Source organism: Acanthaster planci, linkage group LG01 (assembly GCF_054643075.1).
Source record: "Acanthaster planci isolate LZ-2023a linkage group LG01, COTS_SCS, whole genome shotgun sequence".
Taxonomy (NCBI): domain Eukaryota; kingdom Metazoa; phylum Echinodermata; class Asteroidea; order Valvatida; family Acanthasteridae; genus Acanthaster; species Acanthaster planci.
In genome coordinates, this window is record NC_141777.1 from 20,387,016 (window position 1) to 20,395,684 (window position 8,669).

Sequence of the window (8,669 nt, forward strand, 5' to 3'; positions counted from 1 at the left end):
ATATGTGTACCACCATGCAAAGACATATTTGGCATGGTGTACTGCATGACAAGAAATTGAAGGTGGTGCAACCAATTAATCCAAAAGGCAACAAGAACTTAATTGACTGTTTGTGAAGTTGTAAAATATGAATACATTTTTCCTGTCGTAAGTTCAGGCTTACTTATTTCTTGCATGACACGGAAATATTACAGTTCATTTGCATTTTTTCAAGTTCTTCATGCATAAAATTGTTAAAAAACTAAACTGACACAAAACGAAGTATAGAAAAAGATATGATTTTGCTGTTTAGGCTACATCAAACAAGGAAAATATCATACATGTATAATAAAGAAATGTGCAGATGATAACATGATGTGATGCATTTGAATGAAGGTTACATACATTTTGACTCCAAAATGACTAAATTGTTTCATCTATTGTAAATTAAGCAACTGCAGACAATGAAGTTGAACTGTCTTTCATGATAAAGTAAGGTAAATGTATGAAATTATTGGAACAAAGTGTAAATATGGTCCCTGTCTCCATGCCTTGTAGGGAGAATTTTCAGCTCCCTTAATTTCATTTTTACAATCTCACACATGTAAGCCTCAGGACATTTTTTGCACAAAAAAAATGAAACATCAGTTAATTTTGTAATTAAAAATGATGTTTTGTTATATGCTGCTATATTCTACACATTTACTAATGGACAGGTCATGTCAAATGTTAATAAGCATTTTCTTCTGAATTGTGTATCCAAAACATGTTAATGTTAATTTTGAAATCGCACATTAGTGTCCAAACGTTCCTATTAGTTTGTAAAACCTCATTGCATATTGTTCAAGATGTGCACCAAACCAAGACTGGTGCATTTGTTTGTGATGTCACCGTCGAACTGAGCGACCACAGATGGGATGAAACATGGGTGTGAAAGGTCATGAATTAAAGATTAAAGCTGAAAATGAAGTTCACCATTTATGAATTTGAACCCAAAAAGTTTGCAAATGTGTGGGAAAATCTACAGTGATCTCCATTTCATGGGTGTATTTTTCACATACTGAATCAATTCAGTATAAATGGCTTGGTTCTTATGAAAGTTCACACATTCTCACCAAGTGGTTGTGTAATCTCCACTCTATCAGTTGTGCTCGAATCAGCAGAAGTGCTGTCAGACATACTCTCTGTGTAGATTTGAACAGTAGTGGTCTGGTGCTGGCCAGGAGTACTTCCTGGTGTGATTATTTCTGGTTTGGTTGTAGTCTCCTTGCCAGTTGTTAATGCTGTGTCTGATATCCGAGTTGAAGACATGGGGGATGTGTCAATCTTGGTTATGGAATCATCCCTATTAGTTAAAAGGGGTTCCTCAGTTGAAGATGGCTTGGATTTCATGAAGGCGTCTTCTCCAGTTGTAGCCTCCAAACGAGCAGGTTCCGTGGATAGTTCCAGAGTTGATACAGTAGTGTAGTCTGTACTTCAGTGCATGCCATCAGCATTGTGTTTGACGGTTTTTCACAGAACATGCAAAATGAAAGAAGGCAGAAAATGCAGCATTCATCACAGCACATTCAAGTCATGCAGTGCAACCACAGTGCAACAAAAATAAAAAATGGTACAAATTATTCATGGACATTTGCAAACCTGAGTACAAAGAAAAAACTGTAATCTGATAATTGCTGTGTTTGGTTTGCAATGTGGTTACGATGAAATCTACGTGCAAAACTTGACCAAGGAAAGGGACAGGCCTACAAGCAGTATGATATTAGGAAGTACAGATATAAGTCTATCAAGTGGGGAAATGTACAATGGAAATGTCTTGTGTTAATATAAACCAGTGCACCCAAGCCCTTAAGTCTGCTATCTTTTCGTGAACATTGATATCTGTACTGGAAAGTATTTTGGGGGCAGATTATAGAATTTGTATATGAAGCACACAACAAATTCCCCACCCAAAGTTTTTTTCAGTTGTAGCTGCTCATGCTAAATATAAACATCCACTACATCCAAAGCATGCGGTCTCAACTGAATTCAGACTCCAACTGAACATGGATCACTTCACGAGGACCTATTATGAAAATTAACTTCACTGTGTCAAATGCTGCAGTGACAGTTAAGATTTTGTTTCAATCCATTTGATTTTTTATCATGTCAACTTGAAAACAACAGCCCATCAAGAGGGAATGGTTTAGGACGAACTAGGTACAGACCAGTTGATTTGAAAAGGCCACTCTTCTAGTTCATGACATAGCCCTGTGGTAGATCCTTACCATCCACTCTTTATTACAGCTTGTGTGTTTTTATGCAGACACAAATGTTAAACACAAATATTTTGAGAAACTTTATGCATAACTTTTTATCATTATATTTAATTATATTTAATGTCGGGTGGGGGGATGTTGCCAGAAACCCAACCCAATAATAAGGATCCATGAGTGATTTTCCTGAAAATTTTCCTCCGACTGTCACCTTTCCAAGTACCGGTACTTTTGATGGTTTGTCAGTCAACTGCTGTTGAGTTCCTCAGTCGCCCCCTAAAATTATGTATCCCACTGGATTGTAAAAACATGTCATTGTTCAAGCACACAAAATTTAAAATTACACAACTCCAAAATGCCTGGGAAGATGCCAAGCTCTTTAATATGCAAAGGCATAACACTTTTTGGCTTGATGTTATTGACTCTTTCTTGTTACATGTGCAGCAGAAAATGGCCTCAGATGAATTTGGGAGCATTGTTATAGGTCATGCTATTTAGCGTTAAGTGTCAACAAGTGTCAACACACCAACACGCACAAGAAGTGTCGCCAAAGCGTCAACAACTTGAAAATACCCTCTAAAGGTTTAAAAGTGGTTTTATCATATTTTAAAGACTCTACTGTGTAAGAGAAACATTGAATTCGCTTCTAGAAAAAAACTTTTTTTGTGATGTTTTTCGGCTGTCGTCTTTCTTTACTCTACCCTCCACAAGTAAATAGGATGGTGGCCGGTCGGGCTGCATGAGCAGGCCTCACTTTGTCACTCAACTTTCAACCCGTCAACCCGTTAACCGTGAGCCGTGAAATGATATTTCAGATAGATATGATACATTGAATGAAATATGTTGGAGCACAATTAATATTGTAAATTAAAAAAAAATTTCATAAATGCGCTCGATTAACCTCTTGATGGTTTGTTAACGCTTGTTGAGGCTACATAGCATGACTCCGGTTTATAAGGGGCATCTCGTGAATTAGGCCAACTGAATTGGAAGATACACCCAATGATATGAAACCTACAAATGACTCTTGATGCACTGTACCTTGTGGCATTGTATACCCATCAGTTGGTACAACCGTTGTACTTGAATCATTGGTCAAGTTAAATGGATCAAGCCTCAGAGCACTCATCTCACTCTCATTCAGGGGCCGGTCCCAAATCCCTATTTCATCCAGAGCAAGGTAGCTGCAGCCTTGATTTTGCAGTGGTACAGGAGCCTGACAGTGCCCCATCGCTGTCATGCTGCACGACTTATCCTTTTGCCCATTGGAGAAAACCGTGAGCTCTAATTGGAAGAGTCAGAAAGATGGTAGCTTTCAATGATTTTAAGGTTTTCAAAATTGAACCACAATGAGGGATTCAATAGTTACATACCCCAGTGGATGCATCAGAGGGTTTTTTAGGTGGGAGGGGGCAGGTACTAGTAGTTGGATGGTCACTGGTTTGATGTGGCTTAGTGAGTCATCACTGGACGGATGGGTTTAAAGCTGGCTCTAGGATATTTTGGTGGAAGTGGCTGTTTGAGAGAGAGGTTGTTGGGGCCCTGGGTGTGACCCTGTGGTGGATGGGTCATGGGGTCCGAGGTTACGTGTACAGTTGTTTAGAGACAGGATGTCCTGGTACCTCTAATTATGCAAATAGCATACACAATGTCCTCATGCTACAAACTAAACACATGATTTGGAGCCTGCTTCCACTTCTTCACCCATGTAAAATCACAATAAAGGCAGAGGACATGTTTTGTTTCTTTCTTAAATGCCAGTTGGACCAAACAACACCAGTAAATTCAACGAATACACCATGTAGTCCATTCTTGTTATTAAACATCACCTTGAAAGATATGACAACATCAGACGGGACCAGATCGACAGAAACCAGGCTAGATGACCTCATATACCTGACCATACCAAATTCTGAGGAAAACTTCCTTACCTCCAGTGCGATTGTCCCATGTCATCCCCACATGGTTCCACAGCCACATATCAGAGGCATTATAGACTTCTGTGGACTCAAGTGTGATGTTGAGGGCCTGGAAAGAGACGGTTCTTTGGTCTCCTTTGAACGCAATCTACAAGATGGGAAACACAAGTTATCATTAGCAATGCTCATTGCGATGTAATTGACTTAAATTCAGTCACAGAAATGGGTATAGCCAAAAGGTAAAAATACTTTCATGTATGCATGTGCATTATTACAGAAGCGCATCTGGGCCACTTGCAAAAAATGTTTTCAAGTTATTATCTTGCCGCGGCAAGTTATTATCTCACGGCAGCCAGATAATAACTCACCACAGTGAGACAGTAACTCACCACAGTGAGACAGTAACTCGCTGCAGTGAGATAATAACTTGAAAAAAAATGTTGTGCAAGTGGCCCCTATACACTTCGATATATATGCTTCCCTACATTTTACTTTCGGCGTCATTCAAAATGAGAGGCACATTCTCTATTTTCAAGCTGAAGTATCTCAATCAGGACTGCGACCAAGCTACAGATCCAGGTTAATTCCACCCATAACATACTAGATTTGCTATGAGGTGCTTTGGATGAGTGGATCTTGTCAGTCCTGGTGGAGCTAATCTTACACAGAAATAAAGAACTGTGATTGCAAACTCATGTGCGTGTTGAACACTGTAGCTTTGAAAGAGATGAGAAATGGTACTGCTAAGACAGGACAACTCTGATTTCAAACCCAAGTAGCCTGACTGGAGTTTTTCAACCTCTGTTGGCAATCCAGGAAAAAATTTGGAAATTTTCCAAAGTTTTGTCCTTCAACCTGAAAGAACCAAAATCTGGTTCTTCATCTGTACCTGGTGTTTCATATAGTCTGGTTACAGAAAAAAGCCACCCAGTGATGTAACTAGGGCTAAATATCCCAGAGGTATACACATTTTTTTTCAAGGGGGCACCACAAAACAATAAGCTGCAGTTTAATGGAGATTATTCACAGATTTCAAAGGGGGGCGGGATGTGCCTGCATACCCCCTCAGTTAGGCCACTGCTAGTGACTCTGCTCCCTGACAAGAGAGAATACCTGAAAGCCATTCTTTGAGGTGTCGTTCAGGCTAAGTAGCATGCATGTGTTATCTTTCAATGTCTCGTTGACATCTTCCTTCATGCTGAACCAGAAAGCCACGGTGAAGCCATCTGCGCATGCCAGTGGGTTGGTTGGGCAGTCATTTGGATAGGAGCTCAAGGTGATCTTGGCTGACTTCAAGTCTGAAGAGTAAGTCTGGTTCAGGACCGCAGCCCCATTGAGGACATCAATACCTGCCATGGAATGAATATGAAGCTTACCTATATCAGGTTTTGCATCTCATTTAACCCCATTTTAAAATCTCATTTGGGCATTTTATGACCATTTCTGATACCTTTGTGTTTTCATGCTAATGCCAAATTGTATTAAATAAAAGTGTGTTGTCAATCTGAAAGGAAATAATTAATATTACAGTTACTTCAACACCAAACTTAGCCAGGCTTAAGGTATCTCTGCTGTCTTTAAATTTTTTTCTTTGGTGATTGATTCAGATAATTACAGTGGGCCTGTAAGCACCAAGTTCCTCAAAAGTGCATTTCAGTTAAAAGTTTTGGTTGACAACACTTGAGCAGGAGACCTAGAATGAACAGTGTCTTCCTGCAATGACAACACAGCAACAACACTCAATTTCTTAGGAAAAGCATGCAAAATTTGTAATGTTATAAAGGGCTTGCATTTCAATAGGAACTATGAAAAAGAGATATCTAATTGTTTCAACAAATTTAAAGGAATTTAAAGTTGTTAAAAAGGAGTTTAAAGCTGTCCAGAATCGGCCTATGATCCCAGTGAAATTCATGTCATAGCTCTTTCAATTCAGAAAACAATCACTTTAAGATATGATGTATTGTTTAAGCTCTCAATTGAATCAGTCAGTCTGTAAAAAAGCCACATTTCAAAACATGATCACTAGCAGAACCTGGGTAGAAAACATGGACTATTTCAATCCTCCCACAAAAATGGGGGATGGCAAATACGGGGGAGGCAGGGTCCTAATATAGAATAAGAGAAAAATGACTTTTCTTGTCATTTCCCTTTCTTCTCAAAGCATGTAAAATGCCCCCAATTAGTCTCAGCCCTCAGACAGGTCTGAGGCTGCCTACAAAAATTCCCAGATTCCCCCCCCCTCCCAAAATGTTTTGCTCCCCAAAACTTTGGTTCTTGATCCACATGTACAAAGGGAATCTGCAGGTTTTTTATGTACTTTTATCATAAAATGAAGCAACTTGTCTTCAGAAGTTGATACTTCATATATTGGTCAAATATTAACAACCTTACTCACTCTCTGAGGGAATTTTCCCTACATGGTGAAGTTTCTCCAGCATACAAACTTTTTTAATAAACAGAGAGATACACAGCTGTTGGAAGCAACATTTTATGAGATAAAAGGTTCTTTAATTTATTAGAAATTTAGTCTTAAAAAACATCACAGTATCAGATAAAACGAGTTTTAAAAAGTCAATGTCACATACAAATAAAAAGGAAGAAACTGAACAGCGTATTGCTAACCTTTAATGCTGCAGAAACTGGGGCCCCCAAAAGATGAGGCAAGCGTGGATGAGCTTCCCATCTCAGAGTCCATATTCAAAAAATTCAGGCTCCAGTAGGCAAAGGTACTGTCATAAAGCTCTTCTAAAAATGCAAAGAAATGCACTCTCCCATATTGTAAGTGCAACACAAATTACAAGCATGTTAATTGGTCTCAAGTTATTCCATTCATTCTGCTGATTGGAACAATAAAAAATGTGTGCAGGAGAAATGAACAATATTCTCACAAAATGTGAAAGGTCTGACGTTTCGGTCCTGGCAAAATCTTTCTCAAAGGATGACCTTTGCCTTTAAGAAAGATTTTGCTAGGATCAAAACGTCGGCCTTCATATGTTGTGATGTGTATTAAGGTTACTGTCATCAGCAAGCAGTTTGCAGCAGTTTTGTATTACGTTCTCAGTAATATGCTGATTGAAAATGAAATCACTCACATAATTATATCTATCTAAAGATGGTCTGTGTTCCTGGCTTATAACTACCAAGAAAAGTGTCGCAAGCTCTAAGTTCAAGCTGATTGATGAGACAATAGCTGTCTACAGCCTCCTTTTGTTCCTAAAACTTGTCTTCGACCAGGCCACACATACAGTGGCGCTCTTACCATCCCCTTGATAGATGTATTCTCAAACCAACTTTAACCAAGTATTCAAGATATGATTAATCTCATATTCGGAAAACTTGAAGAGTACCACAGCCAAATGCTCGTGTCAAGAGCCCTCATATACATTACCTTATCGCCTAATGGTCTCAAACTTTAAACAGATTGTTGATAAAAAATAGCATTTGAAATCTAATAAATAACTGCATTAGCTTGATTCTAATTCAAATCCCCATCACTCTCTGAAACAACAGCGACAGCATTAATAACTGACTTAGTTAATTGACTTTATTTCGTCTCACTGTGCATTTAATTGTATGAAAAGAATTCATAGAATATTTCGAGAGTTTATTAAGAATTAAGATGACACAGTTACAACCAATACAAAGAAAGGCAGCAGACCCACAAAAAGCAAAGCTTGTTGAGTGCGGGTCCCCTGAACAGTATAAAATAGACAGTAACATAGTCAACAGATATAGAAATTTTTAACATAACACGATCAAAACTCTGTAGTGAGACATACTTTGCAAGAATTTGTGTGACATGGAATGGATGTGGATTTACCTGAAGTTAAATTTAACCATACTAACTGAATTTGGTGTGTTCAACTGAGGCTCATATGAAATAAGTGATGATATGCTGTCACAATTTGCAAACATTTGTTTACAGCATTGGAGACATGCCTTGAAATGGAAAACATGCCATGGGTGTTACCAGGGATGACCATAGCCCTTTCAAGGGGAGCACTTGCAAACTGGCAAACTTTACTGGTGATATGCAGTCAGTTTCTGAGGTATTTTTCACACAAACCAGTGAATTGTTTTTATTTTCCTTCCTTTATTTTTCTTTTCTTTCTTTTTTTCTTTTCTTCCCTTTTTTTCCGGGGAGCACCCGTCGATATACATGAAATTCACAGATTTGAGAGCTATTCACACTGATTCGAGAAAGCAATAACCGAGCAGTTCTCTGGGAAACATTTGGCTACCATCTTCCAGCTTTTTCCTGTAAGCTGGCCAGTAAAATGTAGCAAAATGCACAATCTGATCTGTCACAACATTACTCGGTTTACATTAGAAAAATTGCCATAATTGTTAGATTAAACAAAACAAATCAATTAAAATTACACATTATGTACACAATGATTGGAAATGTTCCATAACGATGTCTCCAAAACACGAGCATGTTGCTCAAAATGCGTTGGCAAAACAAGTTTTCTATAGTACAACATACTAATTATGAGATCTTTTGGAATTTAAAACC